We start from the raw sequence: 22,711 nt of genomic DNA on the forward strand, positions 1-22,711 counted from the left end.
ACTGCAGATGGTTTTCAACAAGATAAGAAGAATCTCTCTTAAAAGGAGCCAACATGGACCTTCCCACCCCACCCATCGGAGTTATTTCCAGCGCTTAATTTGTAATGAAAGAGATGCTGGGGCTGAAGCAATTTTTTTACATTCATAACTGATGCAGCGAGCCCAGAGGCGCCGGGGCTCTGAACTGCCGGGCCCAGAGGCGCCGGGGCTCTGACCTGCCGGGCCCAGAGGCGCCGGGGCTCTGACCTGCCGGGCCCAGAGGCGCCGGGGCTCTGAGCTGCCAAGCCCAGAGGCGCCGGGGCTCTGACCTGCCGGGCCCAGAGGCGCCAGGGCTCTGACCTGCCAGGCCCAGAGGTGCCGGGGCTCTGACCTGCCGGGCCCAGAGGCGCCGGGGCTCTGACCTGCCGGGCCCAGAGGCGCCGGGGCTCTGACCTGCCAAACCCAGAGGCGCCGGGGCTCTGACCTGCCGGGCCCAGAGGCGCCGGAGCTCTGACCTGCCAGGCCCAGAGGTGCCGGGCTCTGACCTGCCGGGCCCAGAGGTGCCGGGCTCTGACCTGCCGGGCCCAGAGGCGCCGGGGCTCTGACCTGCCGGGCCCAGAGGTGCCAGGCTCTGACCTGCCGGGCCCAGAGGTGCCGGGGCTCTGACCTGCCAAGCCCAGAGGCGCCGGGGCTCTGACCTGCCAGGCCCAGAGGTGCCGGGCTCTGACCTGCCAGGCCCAGAGGCGCCGGGGCTCTGACCTGCCAGGCCCAGAGGCGCCGGGGCTCTGACCTGCCAGGCCCAGAGGCGCCGGGGCTCTGACCTGCCAGGCCCAGAGGTGCCAGGCTCTGACCTGCCGGGCCCAGAGGTGCCGGGGCTCTGACCTGCCAAGCCCAGAGGCGCCGGGGCTCTGACCTGCCAGGCCCAGAGGTGCCGGGCTCTGACCTGCCAGGCCCAGAGGCGCCGGGGCTCTGACCTGCCAGGCCCAGAGGCGCCGGGGCTCTGACCTGCCAAGCCCAGAGGTGCCGGGGCTCAGCCCTGGCACAAATTAAGCACTGTTTTTCTCCTATATGAATCCAGGTGCAACAAAAAAGCAGCTGGTCAGGAGGAAGGAGGGAAAGAGATGAGGAAAGGCCTTGGGGAGAAAGGAGGTTATGAATCTTATCTGGATTAAGACTGGAAATCAGGGTGAACTGTCGCCAATCGTTTTTTAGCTGAAGTCAGTAACTGGCAACATTGTTTGTTTGTTAAAGGGAAACTCTTAAAAGGTTTATTGCTAATACCTGATCACGTTGGGGCCGATCAATATGGGTCTAAGCATCTCTGGGTTGAGCCCATTTGTAAGTATCTTGATCAAGAGCTTACCAATGTTTTGTTACTGTTTGGCTGTAATAAATTGCTTATTAATAGGGCCCTTCATTTTCAGTTTTTATTTTATTTAAGTTTTTCTGGGAATTTACCAGTGTGTTTTACCACAACAACAAGAACAGATGAAAATAGTGCAAAAAATCTATAAAGAATTTTTCTGGGTAAATATTGGGGTTTATTTTGGTGGATGGAAAGACGGGGGGGAAAGTATTCAGTAGATTAATGCTTTGAATTCCGTTCATCAGGGTGGTTTGCTGCAGAACTAAAATAGAACGCCCTCTCAGAGCTTAAGAACACAATACATCTGTAATCCCCAAGCAAAACTTTTCATTTGAATAAACAGTTTACTGTTGTAGACTTAGAACTATGAGCCTATAACTATTTACATTTAATAATTGGGCCCCACCATTTGCAGGACATACACTCAACTCCATCCTTTTTTCCTGTTTTTGTTTTTGTTTAAACTTTTGAATACTTCCTTGTGTTCTGATCCATATTCTGATACAGATTTTTGTTTTCTTCCCATTTTAGTGTGTGTCAAATCTTTAAACTGTTATCTGCTAACAGCTTGAAATGTTTACATGGTGGGCATGAGATTCATCAGTACATTCAGATGCGCAGTCACTTCAGCGCTTGCCTGTGTGCCTGTTTGTTTAGTGTGTGTATCTTCTAGACTAATACATAGCCTTATTTCCACAGGCAGCTTTGCACACACACAGACTAATGTATTCTCGTAATACAGATATCTCATGGAATGGACTGTATTTTCCTAATACAACAAGTTATTTTTTATATATTTGAATATTACAAAAATAGGGTGAAAATCAGAAAAAATGGAATGATGCTTTTGTAAAACCTGGGCAATTTCCAGTAAAAATCAGTTTAAATGGAAAACGAAGGGGCTTACTTATTAGTTAGGCTTTCCAGGCATGGTTAGAGAAATTCTGTAAGTCCCATTTGGCCTTTGGATTTAATAAAGGAATTTCGGAGTAAATCAGGGTTTCCCTCGATGCCAGTGCAGAGGTGGAGTCTGGAGTGTCACCCAGAAGCATAGGACAAGTTTGAACTACAGACAGTAGAGAGCCAATACTTATAACTTTAAATACAATAATGATACATGCATACAGATAGTATCATCATAACCAGCAAATCATAACCCTCCCATAGACATCCCACTTGACCTCCTTTGTACCAGATTTGGTGCAACTACAGGACCTTGGTTGCAACAATGATCTCTATACGGTCACACTTCATGTCAATAACGTCACAGGCGGTCAGGGCGTTTCCGGGACCTCCTGGAATCAAAGATGGGACTGGGAGGCATCTCCATCAGCATACAGAATGGAAAATAGAGATTCCAAGGCAAGAACCGCACTGAACTCTGGGACCAGAAAAGCAGGGAAGCACTGCATCCTGGGGGATCTCTGCTCCAGATGTTAATGAACCTATGCCTGCACACACCCAGCTCAGCAGATATCAGACCAATTCTAGTAATGAATCCTTGACTGATATCCAAAATACTGAAGCAACCTAGTTGCATTGTGAGCTCCCTGGAAGAAACACCACCCATAGCCATGAGTGATCAGCTCCTATTGTAAAAGGAAAAGGAGTACTTGTGGCACCTTAGAGATTAACCAATTTAAGAAAACCCTTGAGTCATCAGTTTACACATAAACAAATCTAGTGTTCTCCCTTGAACCACTGTATTTTCCCTACAAAAACCCCTACTCACGCTCCAGTAAGTGTTCTGATGCCTGGATCCAAACTCTGAATCAGTTCCACTGGGATTTCATCTTCTCCTGCCTGATCGTGCTGGGGGTTCTGCCTGTCTCCAGCACTCAGGACCCTGAGCTACCACCATCTCCTGGGAACCCCGACCAGTTCAAGCCTCCTGGAGTGGGTGAGATCTCTCTCTCTTGCTCTCTGTTTTCTTTTCTACCTCAGGCAGGTATAGTTCTTTATATATGATTTTTGTAACCTGTAATAATGTAACTGTTATGTGGGTTTAGGCTCTCCTTGTGTAGTTATCACTATTATTCAATAAATAACTTTTACGGTTAAGCTGGTTGCTTCCCTCTCTCTCTCTGCACTTTACTCTGTGTTTTTAGCTTCCCCCATTTTCTCTGCAGCAACACTTCTTTTACCTAAGCTAAAGATCCCTGCAGCGCCCCAAAATACTGTGGGGTTTGCTCATCAAGTGGGTTACGACCAGAACAATTGTGACGTGAAAGCAGGGAGAGGGACGTGCTGAAGCTGTGGCATATAAGGGTGGCAGCTCGAAAGTGCTCCTTCGACCAGTCCACCAACATGTCCGCTGAGTCCAGGGCTCACAGCCGTGCCAGCATGTCCACACTGCAGTGTGAACCTGCGGTAACAACGGCTGCACCCGGGGCTCACAGCCGTGCCAGCATGTCCGCACTGCAGTGTGAACCTGCGGTAACTACGGCTGCACCTGGGCTCACAGCCGTGCCAGCATGTCCGCACTGCAGTGTGAACCTGCGGTAACTACGGCTGCACCTGGGCTCACAGCCGTGCCAGCATGTCCGCACTGCAGTGTGAACCTGCGGTAACAACGGCTGCACCCAGGGCTCACAGCCGTGCCAGCATGTCCGCACTGCAGTGTGAACCTGCGGTAACTACGGCTGCACCTGGGCTCACAGCCGTGCCAGCATGTCCGCACTGCAGTGTGAACCTGCGGTAACAACGGCTGCACCCGGGGCTCACAGCCGTGCCAGCATGTCCACACTGCAGTGTGAACCTGCGGTAACAACGGCTGCACCCGGGGCTCACAGCCGTGCCAGCATGTCCGCACTGCAGTGTGAACCTGCGGTAACTACGGCTGCACCCGGGGCTCACAGCCGTGCCAGCATGTCCGCACTGCAGTGTGAACCTGCGGTAACAACGGCTGCACCCGGGGCTCACAGCCGTGCCAGCATGTCCGCACTGCAGTGTGAACCTGCGGTAACAACGGCTGCACCCGGGGCTCACAGCCGTGCCAGCATGTCCGCTGAGCCCAGGGGCATATAAGGGGGGGCAGCTTGAAAGTGCTGATTGACCTGGTCCACTCAGATTTGCTCTGTTAATGTGTGTGTGTGTGTGCACACGCTGGCTAGCTCCATTGGGAGGGGACTTGCAGAAGGGAGAAGTAGTGCGATAGCACGGGGGGAAAATAAAACTATTTCCCCATGCTCATTCCCTTCCCCCCCCTCCCGGCTCCCACTGTCGCTCACACCTTCTTGTTGGCTGTTGGAGGTGGGCCATCCTGATTGTCACTACAGGGGGATTTTCTCTCCTGCTGATAATAGCTCACCTTAATTGATCACTCTTGTTATAGTGTGTATGGTAACACCCCTTGTTTCACATTCTCTGAGTATATATATCTATGTATATCTTCCTACTGTATTTTCCACTGCATACATCTGATGAAGTGGGTTTTAGCCCACGAAAGCTTATGCTCAAATAAATTTGTTAGTCTCTAAGATGCCACAAGTACTCCTCGTTCTTTTTCCTAATAAATGAGCATACCCCAAAGTAACGGGCAAATTTGGTAACACCCTGCAAGCCAGAATAGAAGCTTCTTGTGCATAAAGTATCGCTCGGGCTTTTCCCCATTATTCTGCCTCTCTGTGTACGCTTGCCCAATAATATTCACATTAGGATGGAACATAGTATAAACACCACGCAATACCTCTCACTGATCTTCAGCAGTAGTCAATATAATATCACATGGTATATTGTGGAAATCCTCAGCGGACATACACTCCCTTAATAATGTTATAAAATCATCGTGAGTTAAGCGGGGTGTAATAGACACATGGGTGAGACATTCTAGTACTGACTCCTTGTTACATTTCACAAGCTGTCTGCCTAACGCCCGCGCTTGTTCTGGTGTCAGAACTTTATCCCTCTCTTTTACCATGGGGGGTTGGTCACTCTGACCATGATACCTGGTGACTGAAGTCACAATCGGGACCATTGGAGGGGCTTCTTCCATCCATGGTGCAGTAGGTTTTACCGAGTGTGCCCGCTCCTTGGCAGCACAAGGGGTATACTGAGGGGGATAAACAGCTTCCCCTTCTTCCATTTCTTTAGTAAATTCCCAGCTCCCCTCCTTGTTTCAGGGGATCCTGGTGTCTGGCACTATGTAGACCTCTACAGGAGCTCAGCTCCAGCTGTAGCTCTTCTGTAGTTCTTTTGCATTCCCTATGATCTGCTTTTTGAGCAGCATTTTCTCTGACCTCTTGCATCAGCCTTCTAATGTCTGCTTGGGTTTCCTTAAGTTCCAGGCTATGGATTTCTGCAGCGTTGTCTGCTGTAGTGGCCTGTCTGTGAGCCTGTGCCACTTGTGATTCCAGCTGCAAGATCTGATTAGGTTTCAGAGTAGCAGCTATGAATTAGTCCGTATCCACAAAAAGAACAGGAGGACTTGTGGCACCTTAGAGACTAACAAATTTATTTGAGCATAAGCTTTCGTGAGCTACAGCTCACTTCATCAGATGCATACTGTGGAAAATACAAGAGGAAGATATGTATATACACAGAGAACATGAAATGATGGGTGTTACCATACAGACTCTGAAATTCTGTGGCCTGCATTGTGCAGGAGGTCAGACTAGATGATCATAATGGTCCCTTCTGGCCTAAATATCTATGAATCTATGAATCTATAAAGAGTGATCAGGAAAGGTGAGCTATTACCAGCAGGAGGGGGGGGAAAGAAACCTTTTGTAGTGATAATCAAGGTGGGCCATTTCCAGCACTTTACAAGAACAGTAGGAGGGGAAATAAACAAGGAGAAAAAGTTTTACTTTGTGTAATGACACATCCACTCCCAGTCTTTATTCAAGCCTAAGTTAATTGTGTCCAGTTTGCAAATTAATTCCAATTCAGCAGTCTCTAGTTGGAGTCTGTCTCTGAAGTCTTTTTGTCGAAGAATTGCCACTTTTAGGTCTGTAATTGAGTGACCAAAGAGATTGAAGTGTTCTCCAACTGGTTTTTGAATGTTACAATTCTTGACGTCTGATTTGTGTCCATTTATTCTTTTACGTAGAGACTGTCCAGTTTGACCAATGTACATGGCAGAAGGGCATTGCTGGCACATGATGGCATAGATCACATTGGTAGATGCGCAGGTGAACGAGCCTCTGATAGTGTGGCTGATGTGATTAGGCCCTATGATGGTGTCCCCTGAATAGATATGTGGACACAGTTGGCAACAGGCTTTGTTGCAAGGATAGGTTCCTGGGTTAGTGGTTCTGTTGTGTGTTGTGTGCTTGCTGGTGAGTATTTGCTTCAGGTTGGGGGGCTGTCTGTGAGCAAGGACTGGCCTGTCTCCCAAGATCTGTGAGAGTTATGGGTCGTCCTTCAGGATAGTCTGTAGATCCTTGATGATGCATTGGAGAGGTTTGAGTTGGGGGCTGAAGGTGATGGCTAGTGGCGTTCTGTTATTTTCTTTGTTGGACCTGTCCTGGAAATCCTGGATGCCCCATCATCTCAGGCATTGGCACCCTGACAGCAGGATTGTCTGGCTATGTAGACTCCCTCCTCAGGAACTACGCTACCAGCACTCCCAGCTATCTTCGAGACACCACTGACTTCCTGAGGAAACTACAATCCATCAGTGATCTTCCTGAAAACACCATCCTGGCCACTATGGATGTAGAAGCCCTCTACACCAACATCCCACACAAAGATGGACTACAAGCCATCAGGAACAGTATCCCCAATAATGTCATGGCAAACCTGGTGGCTGAACTTTGTGACTTTGTCCTCACCCATAACTATTTCACATTTGGGGACAATGTATACCTTCAAATCAGCGGCACTGCTATGGGTACCCACATGGCCCCACAGTATGCCAACATTTTTATGGCTGACTTAGAACAATGCTTCCTCAGCTCCCGTCCCCTAATGCCCCTACTCTACTTGCACTACATTGATGACATTTTCATCATCTGGACTCATGGCAAAGAAGCCCTTGAGGAATTCCACCATGATTTCAACAATTTCCATCCCACCTTCAACTTCAACCTGGACCAGTTCACACAAGAGATCCACTTCCGGGACACTACGGTGCTAATAAGCGATGGTCACATAAACACTATCCTATACCGGAAACCTACTGACCACTATACTTACCTACATGCCTCCAGCTTTCATCCAGACCACACCACACGATCCATCGTCTACGGCCAAGCTGTATGATACAGCCGCGTTTGCTGCAGCCCCTCAGAAAGAAACAAACACCTACAAGATCTCTATCAAGCATTCTTACAACTACAATACCCACCTCCTGAAGTGAAGAAACAGATTGACAGAGCCAGAAGAGTACCCAGAAGTTACCTATTACAGGACAGGCCCAACAAAGAAAATAACAGAACGCCACTAGCCATCACCTTAAGCCCCCAACTAAAACCTCTCCAGCGCATCATCAAGGATCTACAACCTATCCTGAAGGATGACCCAATGCACAGCTACAGACTAGGGACCGAATGGCTAGGCAGCAGTTCTGCGAAAAAGGACCTAGAGGTGACAGTGGACGAGAAGCTGGATATGAGTCAGCAGTGTGCCCTTGTTGCCAAGAACGCTAATGGCATTTTGGGATGTATAAGTAGGGGCATAGCGAGCAGATCGAGGGATGTGATTGTCCCCCTCTATTCAACATTGGTGAGGACTCATCTGGAGTACTGTGTCCAGTTTTGGGCCCCACACTACAAGAAGGATGTGGATAAATTGGAGAGAGTCCAGCGAAGGGCAACAAAAATGATTAGGGGTCTGGAACACATGACTTATGAGGAGAGGCTGAGGGAACTGGGATTGTTTAGTCTGCAGAAGAGAAGAATGAGGGGGGATTTGATAGCTGCTTTCAACTACCTGAGAGGTGGTTCCAAAGAGGATGGTTCTAGACTATTCTCAGTGGTAGAAGAGGACAGGACAAGGAGTAATGATCTCTTGTTGCAGTGGGGGAGGTTTAGGTTGGATATTAGGAAAACTTTTTCACTAGGAGGGTGGTGAAACACTGGAATGCGTTACTTAGGGAAGTGGTAGAATCTCCTTCCTTAGAAGTTTTTAAGGTCAGGCTTGACAAAGCCCTGGCTGGGATGATTTAGTTGGGGATTGGTCCTGCTTTGAGCAGGGGGTTGGACTAGATGACCTCCTGAGGTCCCTTCCAACCCTGATATTCTATGATTCTATGATTCTATGACCCATCACTCTCACAGATCTTGGGAGACAGGCCAGTCCTTGCTTACAGACAGCCCCCCAACCTGAAGCAAATACTCACCAGCAACCACACACCACACAACAGAACCACTAACCCAAGAATCTATCCTTGCAACGAAGCCCGTTGCCAACTGTGTCCACATATCTATTCAGGGGACACCATCACAGGGCCTAATCACATCAGCCACTCTATCAGAGGCTCGTTCACCTGCGCATCTACCAATATGATCTATGCCATCATGTGCCAGCAATGCCCCTCTGCCATGTACATTGGTCAAACTGGACAGTCTCTACGTAAAAGAATAAATGGACACAAATCAGACGTCAAGAATTGTAACATTCAAAAACCAGTCGGAGAACACTTCAATCTCTTTGGTCACTCAATTACAGACCTAAAAGTGGCAATTCTTCGACAAAAAGACTTCAGAGACAGACTCCAACTAGAGACTGCTGAATTGGAATTAATTTGCAAACTGGACACAATTAACTTAGGCTTGAATAAAGACTGGGAGTGGATGTGTCATTACACAAAGTAAAACTCTTTCTCCTTGTTTATTTCCCCTCCTACTGTTCTTGTAAAGTGCTGGAAATGGCCCACCTTGATTATCACTACAAAAGGTTCCCCCCCACCCTGCTCTCCTGCTGGTAATAGCTCACCTTTCCTGATCACTCTTGTTAGAGTCTGTATGGTAACACCCATCGTTTCATGTTCTCTGTGTATATATATATTTTCCTCTTGTATTTTCCACTGTATGCATCTGATGAAGTGAGCTGTAGCTCACAAAAGCTTATGCTCTAATAAATTTGTTCGTCTCTAAGGTGCCACAAGTCCTCCTGTTCTTTTTGAAGATCTGATTAGTTAATGCAGCAGTCCTTGTTTTTTCAGCGTTATTTAAAACCACTTGGTCTAACTGCTGTTTAATTTCCTCCCTCCCGGTCTGGAGAGAGGTGATCTCAGCTTTCAGTTTAGTTACCGCCCTGTGCAATTCCTGGCTAGCCAACGCTAAGCCGTACAACAAAGCACTACGCCTTTCTGCCTTCTTCGGCTGTTTCTTACATAGGCTGTAGTGTTCCCATAGAGTGATAAAGGTAGCCAGGGCATCAGGGCCAAATAATACCCCTTCCTTCTACCCTTTCTACCCTTGCCACATAAATCAACTGCAAAGTCTTAGGAAGTTTTTTTGACTCCAACTCCCATCCTTTCAGTGAGAAGTCACGGTCCATCTCGAGGAAAAATCCTAAGGGCCTTACCTCCGCCGTCCATAAAACTTGTCCCGCAGAGACAAAAATAAAGGAAGATTACAGAGGTTGGTCTCCGCCTTCGCTGGCCTGCCTGAGGGTTTTCCAGAATGCCCTCGGCGACAGCGAACGACACGGATGCCCCTGTGTTGCTGTGCCTTGCAGCAGCCATGCTCTGTAAACCTCTCCTGTTCAGTCAAGTGTTCATGGTTGCTGAACTAGCCCCTTACTAAAAGGCAGCCAAGCCATTTGACTCCTGGGGAGGCCAAGCCGTCCCCTAGTCACTCCGAGTGGAATGACTTCTCGAGCGCCTGGACCCGATCCGGCCATTCTCGAGACAAAAACTATCTCTCGGCAAAAATTAAACCGAGGGAGGAAAGAAACACGTGTTAGCAGGTTTCCCTATCCAAGCCAGCAAGCCGTAGGCTCTGAGCCTTCTTGCCCTTAGTGCCGGGACCAAACCCCCAGCGATCCCGCCCCGAGCCGTTGGGCCATGCTGGTCACTGTACCAATGAAAACCAAATGAAATGGACTTCCGGATGGCAACAACCAATCTCAGAAGTCCTACTGCGGTCACCACTTGTTAGGTACAAGAAATAAAAAAATCGGAAAGGCAGCAGGGAGCCCCCTAACTATACCTGAGCTCACAATCTTCTACAGCATCTGTCATCGGGTTGGCAGCCACCTGCTATTGTGTAACCTCCCTTCCCTCCCTATGATGGAATAATGCCAATGGAAGCAGACGTCTATAAACCAAACAAGGTGTGTTGAGTTAGGGGAAACCGAGGTACACAAATGGGAATGGGAAGATGCATGAACATGAACTGACTCTTATTTGCTTTACAGGGACAGTAACTCAGTGAATGTGTGGCCTGAAGCCAAGGCCCAAGAGTATAAGGTAAGTATAACCTACAAGATCACCCTTCTGAGGGCTGCCCGGGACCTTGATCCTTTGGCTCGTACAGAGCCTCGGGAGAGGAACGCTGAGGTGATCCCGCGCTAGCTTGTCCTTCTCTCCAGCTCCTCGTGACGCAGAAGTGGCAGCTGGGCGCTCACGGGCGGCTAACGATGACGGATGGTGACTGTGGGAGATGGTAATGGCCGTGGGTGACAATTGGTCCGGAGTCTCGACGCCCTGTGGAAGCAGCACCCGTGCCCCTGCCTCTCGGATGAGCAGCCCCCAACTGAGGTAACTGTCGGCCTTAGACAGATTCTCTGGCTCCAAGCCCCTTTGGGAAGTCCCGTAGAATCCCCCAGTAAATCCGGTCCAAACTGGTCCTTGTTTACCGCTGGTGCCACCACTGACTGTTAAACAGGGCGGGAAACACTCCAACTGCCCTTCCAGTCACATGACCAAATCCTCCATGTTGGGTCACAAAATGGATTCCATACCAGTACAATGAGTCATAATGATAGAAACAAAACAAACACAAACTTTAGGAATTTGCCCCAACAGGTGAGGGGCATGGCTTCCACAGTGCGGCGTTAACCCTTCCCTGTTCAGTACGGGGCGAGTTCACCCCATCACAGAGGGTCGCTATTTGTTGGACGAGGCGTTGCTGCTGTTCTTATTGCTGCACTGACAACTCCTGAGCTGCTGCTGTTGTTGTGTTGCATCTCCTGCTTGTCACATACGGTTACACTGTCTCATCGCACACAAAGAGGAGACCCTTTGATCTCGAAAACTAGAGAAGATGCTTCAGTCTGGGCTAAGTAGCTGCTCCTCTTAATGATTTAAATATAATAAAGTACAAATAGAATAGAATATTTCAGCTATTATACAGCAGAACCCCGTTTATCACATCTAATTGGGACCGGGGCCAGATCAAATAATCAAAAGTTCGGATAAGCTGGAGAATGGGAAAGTGCAAGGCTGCAGCACCATCCAGCCCTCACAGGAGAAATCGCCTGCTTCTGGACTGCGGTGTGCTGATTGTTCGGTTAATATGGAGAGCCGGATAATGGAGGGTCGGATAAACGGGGTTCTATTGCATTACATCACAATCTGCCAAGACTCAACATGATAGGACGCCACATATTATACACTGCTATTAGTGATACTCTCAAATGGATCACACCTCCTCAACCTCCCCCCGGCCGCAAGCTAGGTATGAGAGGATTGTTGTCCTAATTGACAGAGCAGGGAAACTAAGGCTGAAAAAGATACAGCGACTTGTCTTACGTCACAAAGCCGGTCCGGGGCAGAGTTAGGAATAGGACCCAGGAGTCCCTGACTTTCAAACTAACCATCAATCTTGAATTTCATACACTAAATGATCAGAATAAAGTGATCTCAAATGAGCTACAGACCAACCACTGTTCATAGTAATGATTCAGCAAATGTTTTAGAGGAACTAGAACGTTAGAGAGAACCAGGAATGGCTCAGAGACAATTAATGGAGAGGAGCAACACAATCCATCAAGCAGATGATTGGTTATGGCTTATTTGCTGGGTCTTAAAAGAGAACAAAGTCCTGAATTTCCTCTCTGTCACTAGACCTCCAGCTCAGGCAATCAGCGTTGAGACTCTGAGGGGTGGGAGCCGAAAGTTCTCACCACCTGGCCCAAAGGATGGCCCGGATCCCCAGTGGGGATCACGGTCCGAGCACTCTTCCTGTCCCATCGCTTTGTGAGGGCCTCCCACAACGAGGGCTGGAGAGCAGCCCCCTCCTCGCCAGTGGAGGGAAGGAAGCAGGGAAAAGGGAAAACAGAAGCGATACAAATCGCAATGTCCTCAGTGACTCTAAGGGACAAAGGCCTAGGTGGGGAAAAAATTCTCCCCCCTTAACCTAGAGTTTCCCGTGCCCAGAATTTGGCCGGCACCAGATGGCTCAGGATGAACAGGTTCCAAACCGTTTTCTAGCTAAATTAGCAGTGGGAAAGGGGGAAACTCCGAAGAGGCTCCTCCTCGCGCTCACGTACCTGAACCTGAATTCTCCCTCAGTCCTCAAGGGGAGACCTCGGGAAGGAGACTCGTGGCAGCAAAGCCCCGGGGGTCTCTGAGGTCACCCCTGCCCTGCAGCCTGTCCTGCCTGGCCATTGTCATGGACTCTCTGTGAGGTCACCGCCTCCCAACCTCCTTTGACCAATCAGCTGAGGGGCTGCAAAAGGCCCTTGTGATGTCACTGCCACCCCCACCCCTGCCCTGCAGGGCTCATGTCCTGCCCCTGGTCAGCCCGTTTGGATGTTTGAGCTGCTCGCCCTGTATCACCCCCACACACTGACTGCTCGCTCTGGGGATCAGGCAGGCCACTCATGAAAACATCAGAGGCTGCTCAATGTGCCACACTCAGGTTTTCAGAGATTTCTAGACTTTAAGGCCAGAAGAAACCATTAGCTCATCTAATCTGAGCCCCACCGCCACCACCCCGGATATCACAGGCCTCCTGTATAGCACAGTGGCTAGTTTGGGACCAAAGCACACCCCGGAAAGGCATCTAGTCTTCATTAGAAGACGTCAAGAGATGGAGAAACCACCACTTCCCCTGGTAGTTTGGAGGAAACTGATGCAGAGAGGGGGAGGGAATTGACCCCAAGGCCACACAGGTGAGTCTGTATCATAATACATATGCACACCGACACTCTGCTAAGGTTGTACAAGCAGCCTTCATTCTGGTGTTTCCTAACGTTTACAGGCCTGGTCTGCACACAGTTCTTTGTACTTATGTAACTATTTTGGGTAGGGATGCATTTATTTAGATCTACCTTAATAGTTGTCCCAGCACAGCTTCTAGCTGCACACAGTTATATCCTCATAAAAGTGCATTATACCGATGTAGCTTATTCCCCTCACTACACTGGTATAAAGCCCCTTTATACTGATATGTCTGTGTCCATACTAGGGAGATTGTAGTGTTTTAATTATACTAGTAGTGATCAGGCAGTACAACATTTTAGTGTAAACAAGCCCCTGCTCACTATCGCTCATGCACCTTTATATTGAATTAGAACAAAACAGTCAGTCTCTCGTTAAGGGGGAACAGAGATTGCCTCTGCACAGGACAAATGACACTCGGATACTTGGCCCTCAGATACTATGGTGATGGGCACCAACTGAGAAACCTAGATAAATAGCTCCATGTAGACAAACGAATGTCAGTGCAGAGGTGTCAAGGGGTTGCGGGTCCCTTTAAGGGGAATCTGGGCCCAGGCTACGTATGGGAAGTTAATTTAAAAGCAAAGAGCCCATGTAGGGCACATGATTGTCTATCAGGCACCTGGCCCTGATCAAAGGCCATCAGGACTCAGCGGCAAGGAAGGGCTCTTGGGAACAGGCTCGTTCTGTTGCTGCAGGAGGAGACCTACAGCATGTTTGACTCTCTAAGGTGTCAGGTAAACTGATGGAGTAGAAAGAGTCCAGCTTTAGCCCCCAGCTCAGCCAATCAGCGTTGAAACTCTGCGGGGCAGAAGGCTGAGGATTCTCACCACCTGGCCCAAAGGACGACCCAGATCCCCAGTGGGGATCACGGTCCGAGCACTCTTCCTGTCCCATCGCTTTGTGAGGGCCCCCCACAACAAGGGCGGGAGAGCAGCCCCCTCCTCACCAGTGGAGGGAGGGAAGCAGGGAAAAGGGAAAACAGAAGCGATACAAACTGCAATGTCCTCAGTGACTCTAAGGGACAAAGGCCTAGGTGGGGAAAAAATTCTCCCCCCTTAACCTAGAGTTTCCCGTGCCCAGAATTTGGCCGGCACCAGATGGCTCAGGATGAACAGGTTCCAAACCGTTTTCTAGCTAAATTAGCAGTGGGAAAGGGGGAAACTCCGAAGAGGCTCCTCCTCGCGCTCACGTACCTGAACCTGAATTCTCCCTCAGTCCTCAAGGGGAGACCTCGGGAAGGAGACTCGTGGCAGCAAAGCCCTGGGGGTCTCTGAGGTCACCCCTGCCCTGCAGCCTGTCCTGCCTGGCCATTGTCATGGACTCTCTGTGAGGTCACCGCCTCCCAAACTCCTTTGACCAATCAGCTGAGGGGCTGCAAAAGGCCCTTGTGATGTCACTGCCACCCCCACCCCTGCCCTGCAGGGCTCATGTCCTGCCCCTGGTCAGCCCGTTTGCATGTTTGAGCTGCTCGCCCTGTATCACCCCACTCACTGACTGCTCGCTCTGGGGATCAGGCAGGCCACTCATGAAAACATCAGAGGCTGCTCAATGTGCCACACTCAGGTTTTCAGAGATTTCTAGACTTTAAGGCCAGAAGAAACCATTAGCTCATCTAATCTGAGCCCCACCGCCACCACCCCGGATATCACAGGCCTCCTGTATAGCACAGTGGCTAGTTTGGGACCAAAGCACACTCCAACATGAAAGTGTTGGTGGACTTTCTTCTTTCCTGCCTGGGACCTCCTTCCCCAGTTCAGTCTTTGTTCCTTTGATGTTTTTGGGTACTGTGTTGTAGGGGGAGTGAGGCCAAGTGATGGTGTCACTTCCCCTCTTTTATAGTTTCTTCCAGCTTTCTGGAAAGATCTTTGCTCATGATGGAGGGTCCCCCCACCCCGGTCAAGCATCCTCCATTGCCTATGTGCTCCCTCTGGGAAGCCTCCATTGTAAACAATTCCTGAGATAGTCTTTGGGCATGTGGATTCCCTTTAATGGGGTCATTAGCACTGTCTAGCTTCTTCATTGTTGTACCTGAAAGGCTGGTCGTGGGTGTTTCCAATTTCAGAACATATTTCAGTAACACACACATAGCAAAACTTCATAACTTCCCATACAATGATAGCACATACAATCTAACAGGGTATTAATGTTCAACAAATCCAGACTTTTAGAATGATACTTTACAAGGCATACTTTGTACAAAACATATCGTAATTACATGGTAGTGGTGAACATGGGGGTGCCAGGGTGTTGCTTTGAGGCACAGAGAGTCACAGTTGTTATCAATGTTGCTATCTTTAGTGTATGAGTAAAGGGCAGCAGAACTGGGCTTTGCCTGTCCTGATTGAGGACCCAGGAGGTGTGGGCTCTCTCTCAGAGCCTCTGCCCCCAGCATGGTTTAACCTGTCCCTCCCCACTGTTCAAAGACAGAGCTAAGTAGGCTCCAGTAGGAGTCCTTTGTTTGATTAAGTGCTCACTAGAGCGGAAATCACCTGTTGTGGGACAGCGTTTCTGAAATTCCCCCATTAGGAGATGACAATCGCTGAGAGCTGAAAGTTACTAAGAGCTGGGCACAAACCTCAAGAGACTGACCTGCAGAGGTCACAGTAGAGAAGCAGGTGACTGCCCCCCACACGCTGTCCTGCTCACAGGTTTATGATTATGAATCCTGCTTGTGGCATTTTCCCTCATTAACTTCGGATGACTTCCCTCCTTCCATGAAAAGTGGCTTTCCTACACGCAGGCTCTGCGAGATAGGAAGTACTGCCTCTCAGAGGCACCCGGGGTGGTGTGTAATTGTCCCAGGTTACTGGTGGGGGCTCGAGCCAGCACCTCCTCTGATACTGCATGCAATATCATCTGTGGATCTGAGCACAGCATGGGACTCGAACTCACCACCTGCCCATGCAGAGGCACCAGGTGCTGACAATGGAGCCCCCATCCACCCACCCCTGGCTTGGTGCTTGCTTAGAGGTGACCAGCAAAGGGCTTGTTAAAAGCTGGGCTTTTACTTTTTGGCTGGTGTGTAATGAAGGGCTGAAAGGTTTTTGTGAGGAGTTTTTCCTCCTGGATTGGTCTCTTAGAAAATGTCAGGAATGTTAGGCCCAGTGTACACTGGCTTTGCGGGGAGGATCTCTGGGATGTTTATAAGGAGATTTAAGATCTTTTCGACATGGGAAGGTTTCTAGTGGCACTTTAGTTTTTCCAGCATAACCTGCTTTGCCCTCCCCACACAAGGGACATTTCCCCACTTTACCTTGCATCTTATCCTCGTATAATTAAACCACTTTGGAAGCAGCGTAACTCTTATGGAATGAGATATGCCACCATCAGCCTCATGGGCATGTGTCCCCATTTGGAATTCACTATACGGCGTCAAGCAGTCCTCCCACTGCTATCCCACACTGCATTGCTTCATGTCTGGATTGGCCTGTCTGGTTACTGGGCACTCACCGCTGCTCTGGGGGTCATATTGATCAAATGTCTGTTTCAATGCTGGCACAAGCCCAAGCGCAACGGTTTGCAACTCTAGCTTGTGGCAAGTGTACAGACCCCAAATCCACAATAGCCACCTGCTTCCCGGTGGTCCTGGATGTTCTGGGCAGAGAAGTGCCTTCAGTTCCATCCTTCCAGCGGTCGCTGGCACGTTAAGATCAGCAGAGAGCACGCAGAAGGCGGGGCACTTCTGGGATTTTCCCAGCGCCATATCCAAGCTAAGGAATAGCAGCAGAATTACAAAAACAAGTCTCCCGGTAATGCTGACCGTACACGTGCAGCAGGGCCAGGACAAGAGAGTGAAGAGCCGGAAACATTCTGAGCAGTTTCCCAGGGAATGCCTGGACCAAACGGACAAAAAAAAAGGGGACAAGCAAGGAAGGATGCCGGAGCTTATGACGAAGCAAACAGGTTCGCTGGAGAACCCTGTTGCATGCGCTCATGAGTAACACCCCAGCCTCCCCCTGTCCTGCAGCCTCTTGAGAGCCCAGAAAACAGAGACGCTTTTAACTTTCTCAACTGCAAAAGGACAGACATTGCACCCATGCTGTTCTGTCTCACCAGGTAGGGCTGGTTGGCCAAGCCCATAATCCATGCTCCGCCCAGAGACACTGGTTCAGGAAAGTATCACACAGCAGCAGCTGCCAGGTTTCATCCTCCTCCCCTAGCGGTATCCATGTGGCGTCGTTGGAAGCATGATGGCAGCAATCTCCCATCTACTCCAAAGCCGCCCATCCACCTGGAGCACCTTGATTATATTAACAACTGTCAGGATCGCGCTGCCCAGACGGGCTTCCTCCGTGTGGCCTGACAGCCATTTTTGAACGTTTGTATTGAAACTGAAACAGGCTGAAAATGGGACCGGCTAGTGAAAACCAGACTGATTATGGGATCCCATGGAAGGAATGGGGAGAATTTGAAGAAGCCCCAGAATGCCAGAAGGTGGCCCTTAACTCATCGCAATATGTGACCCATTGTGCAATGAGCCTAGTGGCCACAGATTCCACCTTGGATACCTGCCCAGAATGCTGTGCACTAATTTCAGGGCAGTATGGACACTGAGTTTCACAAGGCAAGTGACGGAAGCTGTCTTTGGGTTTGTGATACCTGTATAATTATAGCATAAAGAACACGGTCAAGAAGACTTCCCTGTGCAGACACGAATTTAGGCTGAAGCTCCCACGGCAGCTCCAGAATCCCAGTGAGCAAAACCATCTGAAAGCCCTCCCGCTCTGTCCCAGATCTTCCACCACAGAGGCCAATCATCTGTTCTGGAGGCAAATGAGCTTACGCCCAAAGTACAATGAAAACTAGCTGTGAGGAACACTTGAAGGCAACCTAGCAGATGTCTACCACACCGGCTGGGAACGTGAAGACAGCTTGATGGTGGGGTGGGGCTGCTTGACATGCTGTGAGGGTGGTGCCTGGCCATTCTGGGGATTAGCTCTGTGAGGTCAACACCCCTTCCTGCGGTCACACGCCATCTCGCGCTCTCGGTCTGCAGCCCTCTCTTCCTCCAGGAGCTGCTGCTGCCTCTCAGTGACTCAGCCCTCCGGCCAGGTTGCTCAGCGCTCCCCGCTTTGAAGAGTCCTTCAAAGTCTCCTCTGTTCAAGGGGTGTCCAGCAGTCCTCATGTCTAGTGCCCTGACCCTGTCACTCCTGCAGACCCAGGAAGTCTTCCAGCTCACTGCCCCGCCAGTGTCACTTCCCCAGGGGCAGGTAGGAGAACCCGGGCCTGCCCTGTACTCCAGCTCAGGGACCTTACAACACCCAGCCAAGGTCTGTTCAGTCCCCAACTTTGCTGCTTGCCCCCTGGGTTGCTTCCTGCTCTGTGTCCCACAGGCTCCCTTCTCCAACCTGCTCTCTTCTGGGTCCACCCTTCCCTCCTGGCCAGGCCCCCAGGGGCCTACTCTTCCCTTAGGTTCCCTCCTTCCTTCTCTACTAAACAGAGGGTGACCACAAACTTCCTCCCAGCCGCCTTTGCTGCTGCCAGCCTCCTGTGTTTACATGAGCGTAGCCCACCTCAGCTCAGGTGAGCTCCCCTTTAATCAAGGCTCTTCGCCCAGCCTCTATCTCCTTCGTCTGCTGCTTCATTGGCTGATTGGACCTGCCCAGCCTACTCCAGCCCTCACTGAAGCAGCATGGGTAGTGTATCCCATCACACCTGGATGAAGAACTCCAGCCCCAGCCGCTCTCACGGGGGAGACTGTGACACTTCCTGGTGGTCTCCAGGGGTGTGAGGTGCCTCGCTTTGCCCTTGGCACAAGGCAACTTTGTCTGTGCCGCCGGAGGACAGCTCCCTGAGTCCCCTGGCCACGGGCGCCATAAGTCATAGAATCATAGAATATCAGGGTTGGAAGAGACCTCAGGAGGTCATCTAGTTCAACTCCCTGCTCAAAGCAGGACCAAAACCAACTAAGTCCTTCTCTCCAGGCCTAAGGTTAGCGACGGGCACACTCCAGCTCCTTCTTGTGGGTATGGAGAATTTATTCTGTGATCCATGCCAGGGGTTTTTCGAGTTTTGAGTATAGCAGCTGGGTCTCATTATCCGGTGCAGGTTCAGGCATTTATTAAAGACTGAGGCCACGTCTACACTGACAAGCTTCCGACACTGTAAGAGCCCTCGCGTAGCCGCATTATGCCGACGGGAGAGAGTTCTCCCGTCGACATAATGAAACCAGCTCAACGAGTGGCTGCAGCTACGTCGGCAGGAGAGCATCTCCCACCGACTTAGTGCTGTTCACATGACCGCTTATGCCTGTGAAACTTATGGCGCTCAGGGCGTTGGTTTTTCCACACCCCTGAGCGACAAAAGTTTTGCTGACATAAGTGCTAGTATAAACACGGCCGGAGTTCAGGGCACAAAGGGTACGGAAGCCACATGCTGTGTTCTGCGAGCTGCAGGGTTAAGTCTGGGGCACCGTAATGTGACGCGATATCCTGCGTCAGGACACGACACTCCCGAGCCTCTGCTCTGCTGGGCGCTCCCAGAATTCACTGCTCCCCGCTCCGCTGGACACACCACGTGTAGGTTTGGAGAGAGTGAAAACAAGGACGTTTATCTAACGAAGAACAGAGACTCGCGGAGGAGCGAGTAGATATATTGGAAACAAATGGTTCCAGATCAAAGAAAATCATAATATGTCCTCCAGAGCCGGGACTTGATGAACAAGATACTCCTGTGTCCGCTTGTCGTGCCAATCCCTGCTGGCTGCGTCGCTCCCAAAGGGGCAACCGCTCTGCCAGGTGCTGAGCTCTGAGCCCCGGGGAGACACAGCGGGGCTGGAGCCTGGGGGCTCCCATCTTGCATTGCAGAGCCGTGGGGCTCACCCCTGGACGAGGGGAGACCTAGGACCTGGCACGTGAGCAGGGGTGCTGATGCCAGAGAGACAGGGTAAAGGCAGGGCACCCATGGCAGCAGCAGGAGCACAGCCGAGGGCATCTTCTCATTCCAGGGGAGCCTTTGCCAGGTCAGCGAAGCTGATGCAGGTGTTGAGGTGCAGCCTCAATCATCCCTCCCGCGCTGGCCCACCTCCTCCCCAAAAGGGTACCCCCCCGGGGCCTGTGGAGAGCCCTCCATGGACACAGGCACCCTCGCAACTCCACGTCCCCATCCTGCCCATCCCCCGCTCTCCCCCACTCTCCCAGGAAGCCCCCACCAGTAGCCCCTTCCCCAACTCACATGCACCTGAAGCTCCGCCCCTGCTCACCTCCGCCCCTGCCCACACATCCATGGGGTGAAGGTTTGGACTCCCATCTGGGTGCCTGTTGCTCTGGCCGTCATTTGCCCCAGGAGCATTGGAGTTTCTAGAGCAGCTGGGGAGCCAATCCTATTGACCAGCTAGGGAAACTGAGGCAGAGAGCCCCTATAACCGTGGTGGAGAGGTACACACCCATTGTACTCTGACTGACCGCACCCTGCAGCCCCTGCTGAATGCCCTTGGCAGTGCCTGGGACCTGCCTTACCCAGCCACTGGCGCCCAGCAAGGTGTTTGCTGGCATGTGGCTCTGATGCTTTGCTCGCTGAGAAATGAGCTGAGGGGATGTCAGACCAGGCAGATGGGCAAAACACTCTGAACAGACTGGACCTGTCCATGGGCCCTCATCTGGCAGATGTTTGGATTCCTCTAGGGCTGCCCTGTACACAGAAGCCCTAGGTCTCCTGTTGCGGTTACTACCTTGTGGGTAATTAAGGTGACTCTCCACACCCCATCACCTTAATTACCCACAAGGTAGTAACCGCAACTCACTGCTTAAAGGTGAAGATGTTTTGTCCAGCCAGGAACTTTCTTCAAAGTCTTCTTGGGCTAATGCTATAATAATAATAAATCTACCCCTTGCCTGGGTGCCTTTCACAGCAGCACCTTAGAAAGGTGGGTTAAAGTTTTTATCCCTGTTTCGTAACAGTTGGGGAAACCGAGGCATGGCAGGGCGCCAGGATGTGCCCAAGGTCACTCACCAAGTCCCCGGCAGAGGCAGGAGCAGAACTCTGGGCTCCTGCCAGTGCTGCATGATGTTAATTGTGCCACACGAGAAAAAAAAGCCAATTGTGTTTTTTCAAAACAGGTTTAATTTCAAAATATTGGTAAACCAGAGGCAGACACTGCGTTTTATACACACCAGAGACGCAGGCCTGCTGAGGCTTCAGCTAGGGGAGGGGGGGCTCCGAGCGGGGCTGGGGCCGCCATGGCCCACCAGTGGGGTAGCTTAGATCTTAAATCTTTAGGGGTTGGGGCAGTGTCTTCAAATACCCCCAGCCCAGCTCCCCTTCACCATCCGCTGACTTGCTTCCGAGCCACCACTCTTGATTTGGTTCGGTTCGTTCTCCCCCCCACCAGTGTGACCCGGGCCCCTTGGAGCCTTGGGAGGGCAGGGGAAAGCCGGCCCTTTGTAGCCGTCTAAACCAACCGGGGCCACTCTAAGAGGAGATGCGGCTATAGCCGAGTAAGCGAAGATGGGAGAGAACCAGCCGTCGACAGGGTGTAATGCAGGGTGTATTTACAGTGATACAGGGTAACAGCAGGCGTTCACGGCAGTTCTGGCCCCGGGCACCTCACCAGCATGCACCCTTTTAGCGGGCGCCGAGCTCGCAGTCTTTGTCTCTTTCGATTTCAGCCATTTGCTGCCAAAGGAATCGAAGTTCTGAAACTACGTGACCAAAGCGGGAGCTTCCTCTGGGGGTGAGAATTTGCCCCCGAGCCCTCTCAGTTGAACAGCGTGAGTGTTGCTGACTCTGGTGGCAGAAGTGGGATGGGTTTGGGGGATTCTGGGTATATGGGATCAGTGCCACGGTGCTAGGTGCTCTACACACATGGCCCAGAGACAGGCCCAGCTTGTTGGCGGAAGGAGCCCGGTGTTTCGCTGTCTCAAACAGCATCTCAGCTCCCAGGCAGATCCTGGGTTTGCTGGGCCGGCGCTGTCCTTTCCGCTTGCGGAGCGGGCAGGCGGTTCGGACACAGAAGGGGCAAATCTGGGGGTGCCAGTTTTGGTTGGCTGTATTCCTGGAGGTTTCATCACACAACAGACTAATCTTTAATTCCCGGAGACTCCAGGACCATCTTGGAGAGCTGGCAGCCCTCAGCGAATTGCGAGCCTCACACAATCCACCCACCCAGCCCCGCGTTAAAAAACGTCTCTTTACAAACCAGAAAGGCCAAAGGCTCCTTTGTAGCCACACTGGGTGTGCCGTGGCCAGGGACTTTGGGGAAAGACACAGGAAGCTCCAACCTGTTCTGCACCGGGCCTCAGTACCGTATGGGACGCTGGGCTTTACTCTAGAGCTGTGGAACGGGGAGGGCGGTGCCCCACCCTTCTCCA

General features: G+C 50.9%; 1 protein-coding gene across 1 annotated transcript in view; it reads right to left on the reverse strand.

Annotated features, from left to right (window-relative positions):
* Window positions 1-22,711, reverse strand: part of AHCYL2 (adenosylhomocysteinase like 2) — a 493,940-nt gene that overhangs the window by 461,796 nt on the left and 9,433 nt on the right. The gene's annotated exons all lie outside the window — the stretch shown is intronic.

This window comes from Lepidochelys kempii, chromosome 1, assembly GCF_965140285.1.
Source record: "Lepidochelys kempii isolate rLepKem1 chromosome 1, rLepKem1.hap1, whole genome shotgun sequence".
In the NCBI taxonomy this organism is placed as follows: Eukaryota; Metazoa; Chordata; order Testudines; family Cheloniidae; genus Lepidochelys; species Lepidochelys kempii.